The sequence below is a fragment of the Tamandua tetradactyla genome, chromosome 18 (genome assembly GCF_023851605.1).
Source record: "Tamandua tetradactyla isolate mTamTet1 chromosome 18, mTamTet1.pri, whole genome shotgun sequence".
Classification (NCBI taxonomy): domain Eukaryota; kingdom Metazoa; phylum Chordata; class Mammalia; order Pilosa; family Myrmecophagidae; genus Tamandua; species Tamandua tetradactyla.
This window is the reverse complement of record NC_135344.1, coordinates 38,451,097-38,469,063: the sequence shown is the minus strand read 5'-3', so window position 1 is coordinate 38,469,063 and position 17,967 is coordinate 38,451,097. Positions and strand designations below refer to the sequence as shown.

At 42.7% G+C, this 17,967-nt stretch overlaps 1 protein-coding gene across 3 annotated transcripts in view; it reads left to right on the top strand.

The window, feature by feature from the left end:
* Positions 1 to 17,967, top strand: part of SETBP1 (SET binding protein 1) — a 365,292-nt gene that overhangs the window by 188,074 nt on the left and 159,251 nt on the right. The window lies entirely within an intron of this gene.

Below are 17,967 nucleotides of genomic sequence, written 5' to 3'. Positions count from 1 at the left end.
GTGGTGAGAATTCCATGAATGTAGATTTCATGACACCTCACTACTTTTCCTAGAGTGGGCCATCCTATGTGTTCCTTCTGCTACTAGGGAAACTGAGGACCAAGTCCTGATGTGAAGTGGCCCACAGTCCGACAGAGAGATAAGGACAAGAGCAGAGAGTGGGAAGTGAGAGGCTGGAGGAAGAGAATTGACAAAGTAAAGGGCCCACTGGTGAGAGTCAAAGACAAATCCATTCACCAATTCTGGGGGTTTTGTTCACAGCTTTTTAATCTGTGCAAAAGGGATAAAGGGAAGTTTTTGAAATAGTCAACCTTTTATCAACCATGGGAAACTGATAATTAATTAAAATACTTATACACATATTCGCACAAACTGCCAGTTGAGTGAAAGGAACTTAAAACAAAAACCCAAAAGCAAAAGAAAATTGTTTATCCATCCTACCCATAGCCATCCCTATGCTTACACATACCGTAGCTAAAAGTTTATTTATTTTTATTTTAAATATTTTTATTACAGAAATTATGTGTTTACAGATCAATCATGCATAAAATACAGAATTCCCATATGCTATCCTATTATTAACACCTTACATTGGTGTGGTATATTTGTTACAATTAATGAAAGCACATTTTTATAACTGTACTGTTAACTATAGCATAATTTTTTTTTAAATCCATGAAACTGCACTATACAAAGAGTTAAGCCTATGTTACATCATGAGCATAGTTAAAGATTTATTTTTAAAAACAAAGGGTAAGTAATGTTTGCATGATGTCGTTTTGTGGCTTGAAAGGGTGCATGGACTGAGTTTATGGAAGTTTTTACTTTCTATTTTTGTGGTTTGGGCATTGTTTCTGGTGTTTGTTTACATCCATTTCCAAATAGTAGATTCTAAATGAGCTACTGAGCAAAGGTTAGATCTATCCATAAAATTGGAGGGCGTGATCCCAGCAAGGCAGCCCCCTGCTCTTCCTCAGACACTCCGCGGAGTTTCTGGTGCACATAGGTCACTCCCCTGGTTCGGTTTGACCTTTCATGTTGTTTCATTTCTGAGTCATCGCCTCAAGGCTGGAAGCATACATGCATATTTTTCACTCCTCAGGATGCCTGTTCCTGAGGCCAGGAAGTCCTGGGAATCTTGTGGCCGGGGTGTAATGCTCAGATCAAAGTTAATTCCCTACTGTTGTTCCCAAATCAGAAAGTCCCGGATGTATCTCAAGTCAACATCGCCCTTTTGCATGTCTCTCCAAAGAGAAGCAGAAAGCTGCCCACGTGCTTGAGGCTGCCCCCTCTGCCTCCACTCTGCCAAATTGTTGGCTTCTGTTGTTACTTTTCTCTTCATTCTTTGGGCTTCAGAAGAAACTGAGCCCCATGCAGCATGCTCTGCAGTGATTCACGGGCATGTTCCTTCTAGGACCTGCCATTGGCTTTCAGAAGGGGGTTCCCTGATGACCCCTCACTGGGATAACTGCAGTTGGGCCTGTCAGCTTTCACATGGGCCACACTTATCACTGGCAGGTAGCCTCTGTTTTGTTTGTTTGTTTGTTTTCCCTTGAAGCCTCTTCCAGCTGCAGCCTTTTAAGGAAAAAAGTCATGATTTCCTCCCTAATCTCTCATGACTCTTGACTTAGAAAATGTGGAGCACAGGGACCTACTGCCCACTGGGCTGGAATGTTCTATTTGTCTCTGTCCTCCTTTCTGCATCCAGATAGCAAAGATGAGGGTAAGAAAGTGGGTATCTGCCTTTCTCCTTGGGGTTACTGGTTTTTAAAAACACCAGGCTCATTCCTGGAAATAAATACCTACTTTGCAGGTGGATCTGTGGTCAGTGCTTTCTAAGGATTGTAGGTTGGTGGGGTGGGGGTTGGGGGGGTGGTTAGGGGTGGGGGGAGACCCTCCCAGGCCCAGTCCGGTGAGCTTGGCCTCTTGCTTGCACGGGGAGGCTGTCTCGTAGGGTCAGTCCTGACTGGCTGGCAGGGACTTGTCCTCAGCAAGTTTAAAAGGACAGGTAGCTTCTGAAATTCACACCTGAACACTTGGAGTTCTCTTTTCCTGAGTCCCCTCCCTCCAAACACATCTCAGATCCCCTATCATTTTCCAATGTCCTGTTCTGTTTGCCTTTTGAAGTAGTGACATTCAAGCATCCTCTTTTCTCATCTTTAGTTAACTTGAAATGAAGACCTGCATCTTCCTTTGCCCAGGAATCCCTGTCCGCCCCAAAAGGACTGCAAGTCAGCATCTCATTCCCATGAAAGCCCAACCGTATGCTTTCTTCTCCATTTTTCTTTTTATTCTTTTTTCCCTTCATCTGAAAAGCTGTGAGTATTCATTGTAGTTATTTGGAAAATACAGAAAAACACAAGAAAAAATTCCTGTTTTTCAATCCCAGAAACAGAAATAATGATATTTGGGGGGGTATAGACTTTCAATCTTTATTCTACATAGACATACATATCTAAAGTATGTTTTAAGTGGGATCATATTTTAAAGGCTTTTGGGTTTGCATGCATGCTTTCTACATCACTAAAAAGGTTTCTAACTGGTGACTACTCTTGTATGGCTGCTAGTACTATCATCTATTTATTCTCCCTCTGTTTCTGGACATTACTTTCCTTTGGCTCTCTGGGATTCCCAGGAGCAATCCAAGGCTAAGGGCTAGATCTAGTGCTCTCATCTAGAATATAAATAGCACCCAAGTTTTGTTGGCTGTTTTTTTAATAGTTAGTTCCTACAGTGGGACGTATGGCTCCCTTAGACTTTGCAGTAAAGTGTGTCCTTGGGTCCCTTAGACTTTGCAGTAAATTGTGTCCTTGGGCATCTGTGCATATGCTCACACAGGCCCAGATGGGTGACGTGGTGAAGAAATAACCCTGGTGTCTTAGTCTCTGGCCTGAACTCAGATGTAGACACCAAATGCCCAGCCACAGTGCTGGAAAGGAGACCTTGCAAGAAACATCCCCCCAGAGGACAGCAAGGAATAAAAGACTGGTTCTTGCTTTATAAACTTTCTGTTGTCCAGAAGGGATGAGGATACTTTGAGGAAAATTGGAGTTTTAACTTCTAGCGTGCCTCACGACAGGTTTTTATGGTATAATACTTGCCCTATAAGAGGTTGCCCTTTTTAATACAGTTCTAACATTTTCATTGCTATTATGGCAAAGGACACTGTTCTATTTTGTAGCTGCTGGAATATGATATACCAAAACTGGAACGGCTGTTAAAAGGGGAAATGTAATAAGTTGCTAGTTTACTGTTCTAAGGCTGTGACAATCTCCAAATTAAAGCAAGTCTATAAAAATGTCCAAACCGAGGCATCATCAAGAGGTTACCTTCACTCAAGAAAGGCCGATGAGTTCAGTGTTTGTCTCTCAACTGGGAAGGCACATGGTGAACATGGCAATAGTCTGCTCACTTTCTCTCCTGGCCTCTGCTCCATGGAACTCTCATATGATTGATTAGGAATAAGCGTGGCTTTTCTAGGATGCATAAATCCTTTCAAACTGGCACATTCCAATGAAAGGTGGAAAGAGAGGAATCCAGGACACTCAGTTGCCATTTCATTCAGTGGCCAGCCACAGGAGACCCTTATGTGGGGCTCCATGCTGTGCACTCAGCCTTCCCCAAGAGTTCTCCAAAGTTCTGTCATGGTGACTAGCTTTGTGACCTTGGGCGAGTTTCCTGATGTCTCTGATTCTCATTTTGCCATTGTCGGCACAAAAGCTGTGCATCTCCCTCACCTTGCACGTTGTTGTGAGGCTCACGTGAAAGGTTGCATGTGAAAGCAGCATGGCACAATGCCAAGGACACAGAGAAAACTCACTTTTTCTTCCTTTAGAGAAGTACAGGTTAAATTACTTTTGAATTTGGATGAAGGTGACATATCCATAGAGCAAGCAGAGAAGTGCCCCGGGGGTCAGTTGCCATTGCACCTGGGCCAGGATCGGGGAGAGGGCAGTGGGGGGGGTGGGGTGATAGGTTATTTCAGGGCGAGAAGAATCACGAATGGAGACAAAGACAAGGTTGGCAAGGTTCGGAAAGCTTTCCGGGGCATGGAGTGGATAAATTGCTCTCGTACAGAGGGAGCAGGGTGGGAAATTAGCTGCAAATTAGGCTCAGGCCGAGTTGCAGAAGGTATTATAAGTCTGGAAAAATAGTTGGGCTTTTTTGTTTATTAACAATTATTGAAGTTTTCAAATTTATACAAAGTAGAAATAATAGTATCATAAACCTCCATATGACTATTATCCAGTCTCAATGGTATATTGGTAAAAAAAATAAAAGCCCTGACATAGCATTTGCTGCTTTCTGTGGTGTAAATATTCTCACCTTGACTGGTTTTATGTTGCTGGTTTTAACAACCTACCTACAAAGTTCTTGAATATTTCACAACCCGCTCTCCAGCTGACATGAGCTGACCCCACGTGCCACTGAGCCAGCTTCAGCCATCTTCCCCATTTTGTCACCATTTTGTTACTTTACCTATTCCCTCATGTGCTTTTTTTTTGTAATTTTAAATTTTTTGACAAGGCAAATATTTTTTAACATATCCCAGTTATTTTATTTCAGTGAGCTTATCTAATAAATAAAGGCTTTGTAACACAATCACCATGCCATTATCACACCTATCAGAATTAACAGTAATTCCTTAATTTTGTCTAATGTTTAGTCTGTTAAACATTTCTCTGATTGTCTCAGCATGTCATTTTGTAGTCGATTTATTTGGATTAGAATTCAAAATTTGGAGTTTGATACTCATCTAAAGGCAATGGGAGCCATTGGAGGTTTGAGGGTGGGGAAGAGTCAGGGCTATGATGCAGAAATATTGCTCCATGGGTGGAAAGTGAGATGAAATGAAGGAATGGTCCCAGAATAAGCCCATGATTTTGTAGTGTGTGAGAAGAAGTAGGAAATAAAGCTGGGAAGGTGTCAGTAGAGAGGGAGCTGAGGGATGAAAGAGAGAGAGAGAATGGAGGCAGAAACTGTGGACCTTGTAACTATTTATTTGACTGGCTGAAGAAATGGGGGCACCATTAACCAAAATGTAAGTCAAGAAGGAAACTGAGGTTGAAGAGGTACAGTGCTCTTTCCTGAGGTTTGGAGTGATTATGGCTCACTGTTTAAAGGAGAAGGGCTTTACCTTCCCCAAATGGCCCCTTACCCCATTTCCCTTCAGCCCCAAAACCAGTTCTACTCACAGACCATTAGAAGATACCACCATCTGCAAAACATCCTGGTCTCCAGGGGTTAACTTCTAATGCAAGTCCCCCAAACTTTTGTGAGGAGCTCTTTTTTAAGAAGATACGACTGTGGAGTTTCTGAGTAGAAAGAAACCCTGGCTGTGCTCATCTCAAGAGAAAAGGGAGGGCAGAGCAGAGAAGAGGCTGTGACGGTAGCCTGGGAGATGATGTTCTAAATGTATCATTGCTACAGAGCATCTCTATGCTGATAAGTAGCAGGGCAAATGAGCATCAGGGTCTTTGGACAGTTCCTCTCTTTTTAGCATGAAATGCCTGAGTTCCCGGGTTGCTTCTACATCTAAAGTTGACCATGTCTTTCAGAACAGAATCACCATTACCTGACTGTACTCTGAAGAAATGTAAGCTGCCTATAAGATTAACATCAGCAATTGTAAAGATTAAGATAGGAGCTCGGGGATTTCCTGCTGGAGTCTATGGGAGTTGATGTTAGCACATGTTCAAGCTGTCTTTGGTTAACTGTGCACATGCTGGAGATTTACTGAAAGAGTACTCTGAACCAAAAAGCATTCTGTGGACTTCACATATATTATCTCATTTAATTTTTACTTTGTCTTTGTGGAAATCAGTAATACTATTACCCTTATTTTATATGTCAGCCTACAGAGGTGCAGAGAAGTTAGTCACAAAGCCCTTATTTAAGCTTCAAAACTGGGATTTGAAGCCAGGCCGTCTGGCTCCAGCATCTGTATTCTTAACCACCCTGCTGCACCACCTTGAGTTAGACCTTATCTCCACCATGAAGAATTTGTGAGCCCAGATTGACCACTATTAAGACCAGCAAGCCCTCCTTTTTGCATTTTTGTACATTGCACTGAGTTTCATTGATCTTTGACAGGTTCAGGGAAAAGCAATCCCTGCCTCTCAGAATAATAGAAAGAATTGCTTCAGAGCATTCTGAATCTCTCCATTTTGGAAAAGAATTTCTGTTCTCATTTTCTTCCTTCCCTCAGATTCCCAAAGGGAGAGCTGTGTAGTGGTTGCCCCCTTTATAGAGAAGGAAACCAAGTGAGCCACAGATAGGCATGGAAGTTACTCACCCAAGATCTCAAGATATAGGGCAATTAGAAAATATGTTGGCTTGTTCCAAATGCACCACATTATATTTACTTTACTCTTTAGGGAAAGAACCATCCCAAGGCAAAGCAGTGCATAAGTAAGTCCTGTTACTGGTGCTGACCTGCTCTGCCTGCCCACCCACCCCTGCCACCATCCCTCCCTGTAGATACTACAGAGTGCCTAGAGCAGCAGTTCCCAACCTTGGCTGCAGATGGAAATTATCAGCAGAGCTTATTAAAACATCCAGGACCCCAGGCCTAACCCTAGAGATTTGTATTGAATTGGTCTGGACGTGATCCGGACATTGGTATTTTCAGAAGTTCCCCAGGATCTAAACCACCTGCCTCCTTTTATAGGCGCAGTGCAGAGAAAGGCTTGAGAAGGAGAAAGAGGTAACGGGCCTATCACTCAAGTGGTGCCCACCCTGTGTGTCTGAGCTCCCCGACAACAGAGGAGGAAACCACAGCCCAGGCAGAGGAAATAACTTGCTCACAATTCCTAACCTGCCCAAGCATGGCTAAGCAAGGCTTCTCTAACTCTCAGGGTCCTGTATCTGCCAGTTGCCCCCATTCAGCAGTTGAGGTTTGCCCAAGATGGTAGGAATCGTTAGTGAAAGCATTCAGGTTTGTGGTCTATGCTGCTTGCTATCTGGACAGTCTTTTTTGGATCTAAGAACGCTCCAAAAATATGTAGCTCTATGTTACTACCCCAAGGAGAGAAGGCATTTCATTGGCTAGCATACTGCATCCTGACTTGCAGAGTGAGGTTAATTCCAGATGAGCATCTCCTAGCTCTGGTTATTGCTTAGTAAATGCACCTCTTTTCTCTCAAGGCCTTTTTTCAAGTCCATCCTGTATCAGCTGCTCTCTAATTCAGTGCTATTCAGAGTGTGGTCTGCAGACTGGGGCTCGCCTGCCAGGTGTGTGTTACTGGTCCCTGATGAGATAGAGAGAAAGTGTTTAGAAACTGTTAAAGCAGTTGATGTGTCCATGATATTCAATCATGTTATTTTCTTTTCTTTATTTATCTTTCATAGTATTTTATCAAAGTGTCCATTCAAAAACATGGATTGGGGGCAAAAGATCTGGTCCTTCATCAAAGATTGTTTGAGAAGCTCTCTTCTGATTATCCAGAGTTACATTGACCTCTTTTTGTTGGAAGGATAGGTTATGGATTCTTACTTTGTCTTTACCTCCTTCTCTGAGCTCATGTGAATATATTTGTATTATGAAAAATCTCCTCCCTCCAAAAAAAAAAAGAAATGTTCCACCTGTGTAAGGGATTTTCTAGCTACTTTTAGGATACCTACACAAAACATGGATCTTTTCCAGTAATTCCTGAGGCAAGCAACTTAATTATTTTTCTAACCAGACATGAACATCTGTGGCCATAACAGAGATTTTTAACAAAAATATTTGCTCATAGGCATACACACACTCTGCACTAAAACCCAAACGTACACTATTACTTTTCTTATATGATATCAACAGTTTCACACTACAGGTATATATATTTTTACGCTGCCTGCCTTGGCAGTGTTTTTAGTAGATTCTTTTTTAAGTCAGCATTGGCATTTGGTCCTGGAAAGAGAAGCTCTCCAGGTGTTTTCCAGAGAGTCTGGCATTTCAGTGGAATATTTTGTAGTCTTAATAAGTTCTCCTGGGATGCGAAATCTCCTTAGACTTCAGTGACTATTTTGATTCTTTCTCCCAGGATGTTCTGCCCATCAGAGAGCTGCCTGCAGGTGGGCCTGGCTTAAAACAAACCTACTGTGCACAAGTTCACATGCAGGTAAATGATCTGTGGTGGATGGTGGAAGAAAATAGGGGTTTTCAAAGGCAGAAATATTTTTCTAATTTATAAAGGGAGTCACCATCAATTACCCTTGCTAGTATATTAAGATGTGATTAATCCTTTTAAAACTGATTTAAACTCAGTTTTCAGAATTGATGTATAAATAAAATAAATCCAACCAGTGGGGATTAATTCTGAATGTCATTTTCTTCTCTTTCAGTTATAGTTTCTTCACCTAAAAAAATAAAGACCACAACACACAAGACTTATCCCAAGGGTGTAGGATTAGATAATTTCTACAATCCCCTGAGACTCAAAATGTTTAATACACTGTGACTTCTTCCATTGTCTTCTTCACACCTCTAGGTTGCCACTCTTCTTTTTCTCCTCAATGCTCTTGGAAAAAGAGGTCTAAAGTAGAGTTTTTTAGATGGTGTCCAGTAATTCTGCACACTTGAGGCCTGGAGTCACTGAAGTGTCGTGATCTGTCTAAAATATCTGTTTACTAGTGGGTTGAGTTACACTGTTAGGTTTTCCTGAGTCTAAAATTTTAGTAGGACTCATAGCTTAGCTTTGTACATTTTGAGATCTAGGAATGACTCATATATATTAAATGCAAATTCACAGATCATCTTTAGGGCATGAGTGAAGGTGTCTTCTTTGTAATTACTTTAGCAGGATAATTCCAAACCTGCTTCATGAAAAAGAAGATACACCTATCCAAAAACAAGCAGGTTCCCCTTTCCAACTCTCCTACCTGGCTTTCATTTCAGCCCTCTTGTCCTCCCGCCCACCTACCAATGCCCGTTCCTACCACCTTGTATCAAACTGAAGGGTTTGATTGAATGGTGTCAAGACATCTCCACGGAGAATGGAGCGTACAGTGGAACAGCTTGTAATATCTTGAGCAGCACCTTCCAGCCATGTGCCTGCTTCTGCTTAGAGCTTGCCTGAAGTCTGCAAACTGCCTCCACCACAGTTCCCTGATGTTTCCCTGATAATGGCTCTCCCCTGCCCTGCCACCAACTCTGTACGTGAACTTCCTTGTCCATCTGCCACCTTCCAACAGGCATCCTAAGCCAGTGATGTACAAAATGGAAAAACCTTTTGTGATTTTGTTGTAGATTTCACTCCTATAAATAGTAAAAATTGATGTTCTTTTCATAACCAAACATAAAGCTCCCTCACCCTGTTGCATCCACTGTGGATCACAGGGGACAGTCACTGTTTCTTTATAGTTTAGTAATTAAGAGCACTGATTCTGGGGGCAAACTGATCAGTTTGAACACAGGTCTGTCCCTCACTAGCTGTGTGACCTCCAGAAGTTACTTGATTTTTGTATGGCTCAGGTATCTCATTACTGGAAGAAGGATACCTGTACTGTGGGATGTAGAGGAAGATTCAGTAGATAGGTCTTTGGAACAGTGTCTGGCCTCTAGTAAACATTCCATAAATGTGAACTTAATTCATATCACTCTTATGAGTTACATAATTGAAATTGAACCTGGTTCACTGAAGTCAGGGTTGGAGCCCAATTTCAGCTTCCCAAGATAACATGACTAAAATTTTAGATTGCCCAAGAGGAAATAAAAAAGAAACACAAAAATCTAGATTCCACTTGTTCTTTGCTCCAGTCTCTAAGTGGCATTTGCCATTGTATTTAACCAATAGACTAATGAGTAAATCACCCTACAAGAGGATGGAGCAAGACAGAGACTGTGAGAAGAAGCTAAGGAAGGGTGGGGATTGTTTAGCCTGGAGGTGAGGACACCCCAAAGTGCCTTCATTAATTGCTTCTTTCTCTTACCAACTATGGCATTTACTCTCTGAATTAACATTTTATCTTTTACCCTTGAAGGGGGAATAGCTATAAAGTATTAAAAATTATATTAAACAGTGTATCAGGAACTTTTCAGCTCCAAGAGTATTGCCTCATGAAACAATCCCTTTAGGGCCAGTGATATGCAGAATATTTCTGGATGTCCACTTTGGCTCTTAATTTGTAGAAGAATCATGTGCACCCAGATTTATTGCCCCGAAAGATCAATGAAGAACTGTGCCAAATGGTGTTTTTGGATGGTTACTGTTCAATGAGACTATCTTAGAAGCCTTGGGGATTTCTTAGGGTGACTTTTATACCCATAAATCTAGTTGTCTCTTTATTAAAAATGAGACAAGGTCTGATTCGAGGAGCCCGTGGATTCTGGCTTTGGTGGTTCATCGTGGTGAGATGGCATCTGCAGAAGAAAGCGTCTCTCGCCATCGGGCTCTTATCTCCAGCAAGTTGTACATCACTGGCATGCTGACCTGGGAGGAAGCTGGCTGATGGAAAAGAGAGAGGGCTCTGCCCAGACAGAAATCTTATCTGTGTTGTGAGCAAACACAGCTGGCTAAATTTGGCGCTCTCTCTCTCTCTCTTTCTCTCTCTCACTCTCTCTCTTTCCCTCTCTCCCTCTCTCTCTGGATAGGTATAGAAATGCCAAAGTGGGGATGGGAGGGTGAACATTGTGTAAAAAAGAATCTGCAAAAAAGTAGACGCTCTATAAATATTTGTAGAACCCATTCTAGGCATGTTATATACCAGGGTCTTGTATCCAAGTTCTATTCCTCTAATGCCTTTTGGTGCTAAGGTTATATTGGTGCCCTGCTCTATTTATTGTCTTATTTGGGGGGCTAACAAGTTTTGTCATCCTTCTTCAGGACATCCAAATCTTTTGAGGTTTGCTTGTCTTTCACTGTTATTTTATGGTGTAGCAGGAGTGTTCAGGTGCCTTAAGACACATGACCAAAGAAGTACACAGCTTTGTCTTAAATCAAATTTGATTCACCTGCCTCAAAACCCTATTGCATTTTTGGCATCTTGTGAGAAGTGACTAAGACAGGGGTTGGGGAGAGAAGTGTGGAGAATGGTGGAAAAGAGACGCCTGTGCAATCTCAGGCTGCAGTCCTCTAGAGAGACAGTGCATTTCATTCTTGATAAACTCCAGCAGAAAAGAGCAATCAGCTAAACGAGAGCTGGACAAATTAAATGGCTGAGTATTATTTCGAAGGGGAGCGCGGGCAGCATCAGAAATTCCCCATCAGCTGTAATAACGCCAATTACTTTGCCAATTGCAGATTCTATCGTGATGTGTTTAGTGCAATCAGGCATCGGACCCTTGTGCGGGCCGGATGGGTTTTGTTTACTCCGAATGTGCATTTGTAGAGAATCTTTTGCACCCCAAGGCTTAGAGCTCCTAGTGTCCTTCTCGCGTTCAGATTTATATGCAGCTGAGGAAGATTATCTTTGAGGTGGAGGCAGGGACAGACTGGGCAGTGTGAATGTTCCCTTTCACTGGATTATGCTCTGGAATTTAAATACAAAGAGCACAGCTGGGTTTGGTAGTTCTCAGTGAAAGTGGTGCTCTCCAGAAAATGCCTCTGTAGATTAACCAGCAACTTAATAAATATATATTTCTGATTATGAGCAAGTCTTCTTGGCATGTTGGAGCATTGGACAGATCACCATTAAGCAGCAATAACAAACATGTAGCTCTGGGAGGAGAGAACTCGCCAAGAGTTCATTAAGCCTTAAATACTGACAAATGAGGATGCGGGGGCTTTCATTGTCTCCCTTTGAGAATCATTTGGTTGAATGTCAAACATGCAGATCATTTCAAATATGGGAAGAGATGGGAAGAGAGGAAATCTCCACCACCACCCCCCCAACATTTTAGCAGGGGGAAATAAAATTTGGAGACTGTACAGGAACGTTTGTTTTCTGTTTACATTTGGCTCCGTAGAAATTAATGGGTGTGTGGCTCTAGCTACTTTGAGGAGTGAGCTATGATTCTCCATTTACACTGCCAATTGAGGAAGGTGCTAATCATGGGCTTTTACTGAGCGCTTTGGCCTGACTGACAGCTCAAGTGGGAGCTGTATCTGTGGCTGCTGGGGGGTGGGGGAGGTGGGTGCAGATGAAGAGCTAAAGGCTGATTTGATTCCACTTATGCTCAGCTGTCATCTGAGGCCAGAGCTTGGAGGAGGATGGGAAGCTATTCTCTTCCTTCTGCTTTGTGACAAGCAACCTTTGTGTCTTTTTTTTTTTTTTTTAACCTGCTTCTTCCCCTTTCGTGCCTTCGATAAAGGCTGCTTCCCCTGCAGAAGAAAGGATTCTTCCAAATTCAAAGGCAGCTGCCAGTGCCTCCAAGTGAGTTAGTTTGCTTTGGACTCCTGGCTCATTGACTCACCAAGCCTTACCCCCCTCTCAGCTGCTGCTGGGGGTCCCCTGTCCCCAAGACCAGGATGGGGCAGGTCTTATAGTAGATGGGAAGAGAGGTCTGGGAACCAGTGGGGACGGGGATAGTTCATAGGCATCCAGGTTGGCATGACAAGGCGCATGCTATGGGTTTCAGCAGCCTTACTGATAATTCATTCCAAGACTCCGTGTGTGTGCATGCAAGTGTATTTCCCCTAAAAGCAGTCTTCCAGCCAATGCATTAGGTCTGACACCAGCCTTTCTCCAGCCAGCAGCTGTTCAGATAACGTTTCTGGCTCTCAGATAAGAGGCAGAGCTTGTCTCTCCTGCACACACCCTGGGGACAGAACAGCCCTCAGAAATCACCAGATAACATAGGAAGAACTAAATGGAGGCGAGGGCATCAAATCATGCCATGAGTACTCAGAACTAGTAACTATGACGAATGGCAAAGAGGGAGCTGCCATGGCCAGCCTCCTCATCAGCATGAATCGGGAAATTCTCGGTGATCTCCTAATTTGTGGGGAGAGTCATTTGTTCAGCTGTGAACTCGGAGGACCAGGACTGTAGGCTGGAGCCACAACTCTGACCAGGGGGTACCACTCCCAGCACCATGAGCAGGATGTGCTGAGAGGCAGTTCATCAAAAGCAATCTCAGAGGGGTGTGAGCGTGTGTGTGTCCTCGCCAGGCCTGGCCGAGTCTCTGATGCAGTGACACAGCTCGACTGTGAAAATAAACTTTCCTCTCAAAGCAGGTACACTTTCCCTGTCTTTCTCCACGACATCTTTTTTAAAATGCTGTAAACAATACAGTGTTTGAAGAAATGTGGCCCTTGATCTAATCGTGTCCACCTTCCTTAAATGTGTATATGTCAAGATTAGTTACTCAGGGTATCTATCAACACACTGTCACCTCCACTGGGCACAGGAACCTTACCAGAAGTTACACTCAGTGGACTTTTTAAAAAGGCAATGCCTTCCCTGCACTCGCCGAGCTAATAGGGCCACTCTCTAAACTGTGTAAACACAGATTACATTTATACAACAATTTTATATTCCTCCTTAGACTTGGTAAGCACAAGAAAAAGATGAAATAGGCAAGGATAATTAATCCCATTTTGTAGAAGAAGTAAAGGGTAGAGGTGGGTAAGTGATTGGCTCAGGGATTCAAACCAAGGTCTTCATATACCTTTTTCCCTTGCCCTGCTTTGCTCTCTCATCCACAGATACAAAGCAGCAGGATAGCCAGTACTGCATCTTTCTACCAGTGACATCTCTATACATTTTTCTTTTATGTATAGACCAGATTTGGAAGTTCTGCTAAGCTAATTGCTCCCCAAAGGAAAACTAGAACCAATGGGAGTTGGTTGAAGGAGGCAAGCTTCCAGTTTAGAAAGAAGTTCCCAGCAACAGAATGAACTCACTCCCATGGGCTTAATTAGCATCCAATCTCTGGGTGCATTTAAGTGGCATCTGAAGGGAGGCAATATAGCAGAGGGGTTTCTGCAGGTTCAGGGTTAGGAAGACCTGAGCTGGAATCCCAGGTGAGGTCTCACCTCGCCTGTTGTAAGAATGATTTGCTCTCTTACATAGAGCACTTACGTGGTGCTTTGCCTGACACAGGATACTTTCCCAATGAATGTAATTTAGGACCTCTCCAGCTTGGCATTTCTTCATGTCGCTGCATCTATTGGTCTGTCCTTTCCACCCTTTCCAAGCAGATGGCCCCTGCACAGGTGAGGGATGTTGGCACCGACGGGTCCTTCCATTGGCAGTGTCCTGAGTCCAGGGGCTGAGGTCCACGCCCCTAGTTCTGGGCCTGAAACCTTTTTAAACTCACTTTGGATTCAGAAACCAGAAGATAGGCATTGGAAAAGTGGAACTGGAATCCCCAGCAACTCATGTGAGTAATTCACAAGTATGCCATCAGGGAATAGTTTTTATGTTTGCCAAAAGATGATACATGGGAAAAATGTGTTAACGAAGATACTCTTATTCAGCTAAAACTTCTTCCAGTCTACTACACAAGACTCTGTTGGCATTCTGAAGATGTTTTTTTTTCCAAAAAGCAATGACATGGGTAATCTGAGTCTCTGATTGTGTCATGAGTTCGGGGCCTAAGTTGATATCGCAAATCTGTAATACTTTATTATCGTACTTTATCATCATAGTTTCTGATGGCTATAGTAATACTTGCTTATTGTATAATATTTGGAAAATTAGAAGCATAAAGAAAAAAATTAGATACATAAAAATCACCCAAAATCCTACCCAGGGAGGACCAGTTTAACGGTTTTGGAGTATATTCTCTGGATTTTTTTTCCTATGCTACACACACACATTTAAATGGGCTCTTTTCACTTTGAAGCACAAACTAGACAAAGCTGACCATCTTAGATCCTTGTGATATTGCAGCAATTTCCAGAGCTGGAGATGCCATTACTTAGCTGACTCTAGGAAATTCCCTTATCTCATTGGGCCTCAGTTTCCTCATCTATAAATGAAGGAGGTGGCCGATCAAGCATTTCCCAAACCATAGTCCATAGAGTTTCATGGATATTTCTGAACAGAAACTGATCTGTGGTCAAATAGATGTGGCAAATGTTGAGTTAAATAAATAAGCAATTTTGAATATTGTCAGTTATTCTCAGAACTCTTATTAAGTAAAAGAACATATGAGTTCTAAGAGAAAAACTGCTTGGGCCATAGGATCCTTTTTTGCACCATAGCTGATAAAATGTTATAGAGGTAATATTCTGCAAAAGGCTTGGTCACCACGCTGTACCATATTCACTAAGGTTTTTTCCATTTCACCATACTGTGCTTTTTGACCGCACGTTAACATTGTAACTGATTCCCTGGACTATGAACCTAATAGGATTAAAAAGCTAATCCCTGTGGCACTGCCCTCTGTGTATTTTGGGGAACCGAGGAGCTAAAAATTACCAAATGGCTTGTAACCTTAGACCTCAGAGAGCAAACATTCCACAGCTGATCTGCAAGGTCACTGACAAGCTGAGTGCAACTGGACCAGAAGTTTTGGCTGAAGAATGTCTGTGTGTACCAGCCCTGACCTGTGTAGCTAGAGAGGAACTTGTTTCCAGGCAGAGTTCTCAAGTTGCAAATGTGCCCATCTCACCAGAAATCCCAAGATGCCTGATACTTTCAGAGTCACCTCAGCCCTGCTATTCCTTTGCATCCCCTTGTTTAACTCTTAAATTCAGTGTAATTCATTTCCATAGCTCCCATGCTATGCCCCAAACTGTACTACATACCTTCCCTGTTGGAATTGATAGTTGTAATGTTTGAGGGGAAGTCCCATCCATGGAAAAATTCAAAAGCAATCATAACTAGGTCCCAGAGTATGTTATAAAGTTAGTTAATAATAATAGTTCAGGAGATCAACGAAGGGACTAAATTTTGTGCACTTCAGACAGTGCCATACATCTAGTAGGCCATACAGAAATGTTTGATGACTGAACAGAGTCTCGTACCATTCATTTGGAGGTCATGAGTCATTCACATGCAGAAATGATGCCAACCTCATCCACTGGGCTTCTCTGCTAGGGAAATCCCCATCTCTTGGGTGGCACATCATTCCAGTCAATCGGGTGTCACAGCTCCCTCTGAGCATGAACAGTTTTACCTGGGAAATCCCTTCTTACACAGCTAGAGACTCTTACCCTTAGGGCAGAAAAAGCAGCTCAGATAATGAGATGATGGAACAGAGGGCTTGCTGTTATTCTTGCCAAATAAAAAAAGATGTCAGCAGGATGAGAGGCCCTGTTCTCAACTAGGGCCTGAGTGGTAGAAAAACAGGCTGCACTGTGGCAGCTCTTCAAGATCAGAAAACAGGAGCAAGGACTGGCTACGATCAGTTACTCTAGAGAGTACATCCAGAGTGGATAACATTCTCGGACCACTGACAACAGGCAGAAAGTACAGTAGTCCTATTGACAACTGCTTCCAGAATGCACTGGGCTTGTCTGAGCAGAGGCAGAACAGGAGAAAGCCAAAGGCTTAAGGAGAGGTGGTCAAACCTGGATCAGGTAGAGGGGTGGCAGCTGAATGTCCACTTGCAAGTACCAAGAACCCAAGCTCCCAAAACATAAGGATTCGGTAGCAGGAAGATAGGATATTGGGTTACAAGACAATAGAGTTACTCGAGAGGATCTGGAACAGCAATTAAGAAAATCACTTCCTGGGCTCAAAAAAGAAATTTACATACAGAGGAGCAGCCGTTCTCCATCCCACATGAAAGTCATGCCCAGCCACTTCCTAGATGAACTTGCCCAGAGAAATGGCCCTGTTCTCTGCCAGGGAAGGTGGTGAATTTCTACACCCAGGGCCCAGTGAGTCGAGGTTGCACAATTATAGCCTGCAGCCACACACTTCCTCTTGTGAAAAGTAGAGCTAACAGAACTCAAACCAAGTGCTTCTTCCTTTTGAGGGCTGTTACCTCTGCCTGTCTGCAGGTGAATTGTCAGCAACTAGACAGATGCCACATATGGCTACTTTCATAGTACTCGTAAGTTTATTCAGGTTAGTGCTTGGAGAAGCCTTTCGATAGGATCCCAAGACATAATGTTTTGAAAAAATATCTTCTTTAACTGAGGATTTACCTTCCCTCAAGCCCTGTGAGTTGAATTGGTACCAAAAGGTAATTTGGCGCTTCTAATTTGGTGCAAAATAAAAAGTCATATACCAGGTCAGGAAGTTTTGTGCTTTTATCAAAATGTTGACAATCAGTTTGTTCATTTCCCCAGACTTACCTTGTCTACTCAAGGCCTATTACATTGATCTTTTTTATGGACTTATATGTACAGTGACTGACACTGACATATCCACTGATGATTAAGAACATAGATGCCACTGACAGCTTATCCAGTGGTTTGGCGCATGGAAACTGCTTGAGAGTAAGTGGAAAGTCCAGGAGAATGGGACAGAAAAAGAAGGTCTGGAGAAAGTTGTCAGCTATCCTTCCAGAGACTCGTGTCAGCTGACTGCTTCAGTTTCAAGTCATTAGGACTAGAGGGATGGCGTGATTGGTGTCCCGATTGGTGTTCACCATCTCTCCCAAAGAAGTAAGGTGTAGCGTCAAGCAACAGCATACCTGGCCACTCATCAGTAAAGAGAAACTTCTACTCTCTCTCTCTTTCTCTCTCTCTCTCTCTCTCTCTTTCTCTTTCTCTCTCTCATACACACACACACACACACACACACACACACACACACACACACTGTTTTATTCTTGAAGAAAAACAGAAAGCTGATTTCTTTTGCATTAGGCCTTAATTGACTTTTGAATATCTTTCCTAACATTTTTTTTCTCCCTATTATTGTAAAGCCACGGACAGCTTTTTTTTCCCCTTCAGCATTTCAAAACAGTGATAAATAATTTTGCTGGTGCATTTAAGATTCCTTGATTCTTTGATTAATCTCCAGAGATGACAATAGACCTCCATGCCTTTAAAAAAACACTCTATTATCTTGCCAAACTAAGAGGAGAAAAATCAAACGAGGCGGTTAGTTATCTTTGTACTGAGATGTCCATTCTTCCTCTAAAAGTTTAAAAGCTATCATCCAAGCATTATTTATTGTCCTTACTCAAACCTGTCCCAT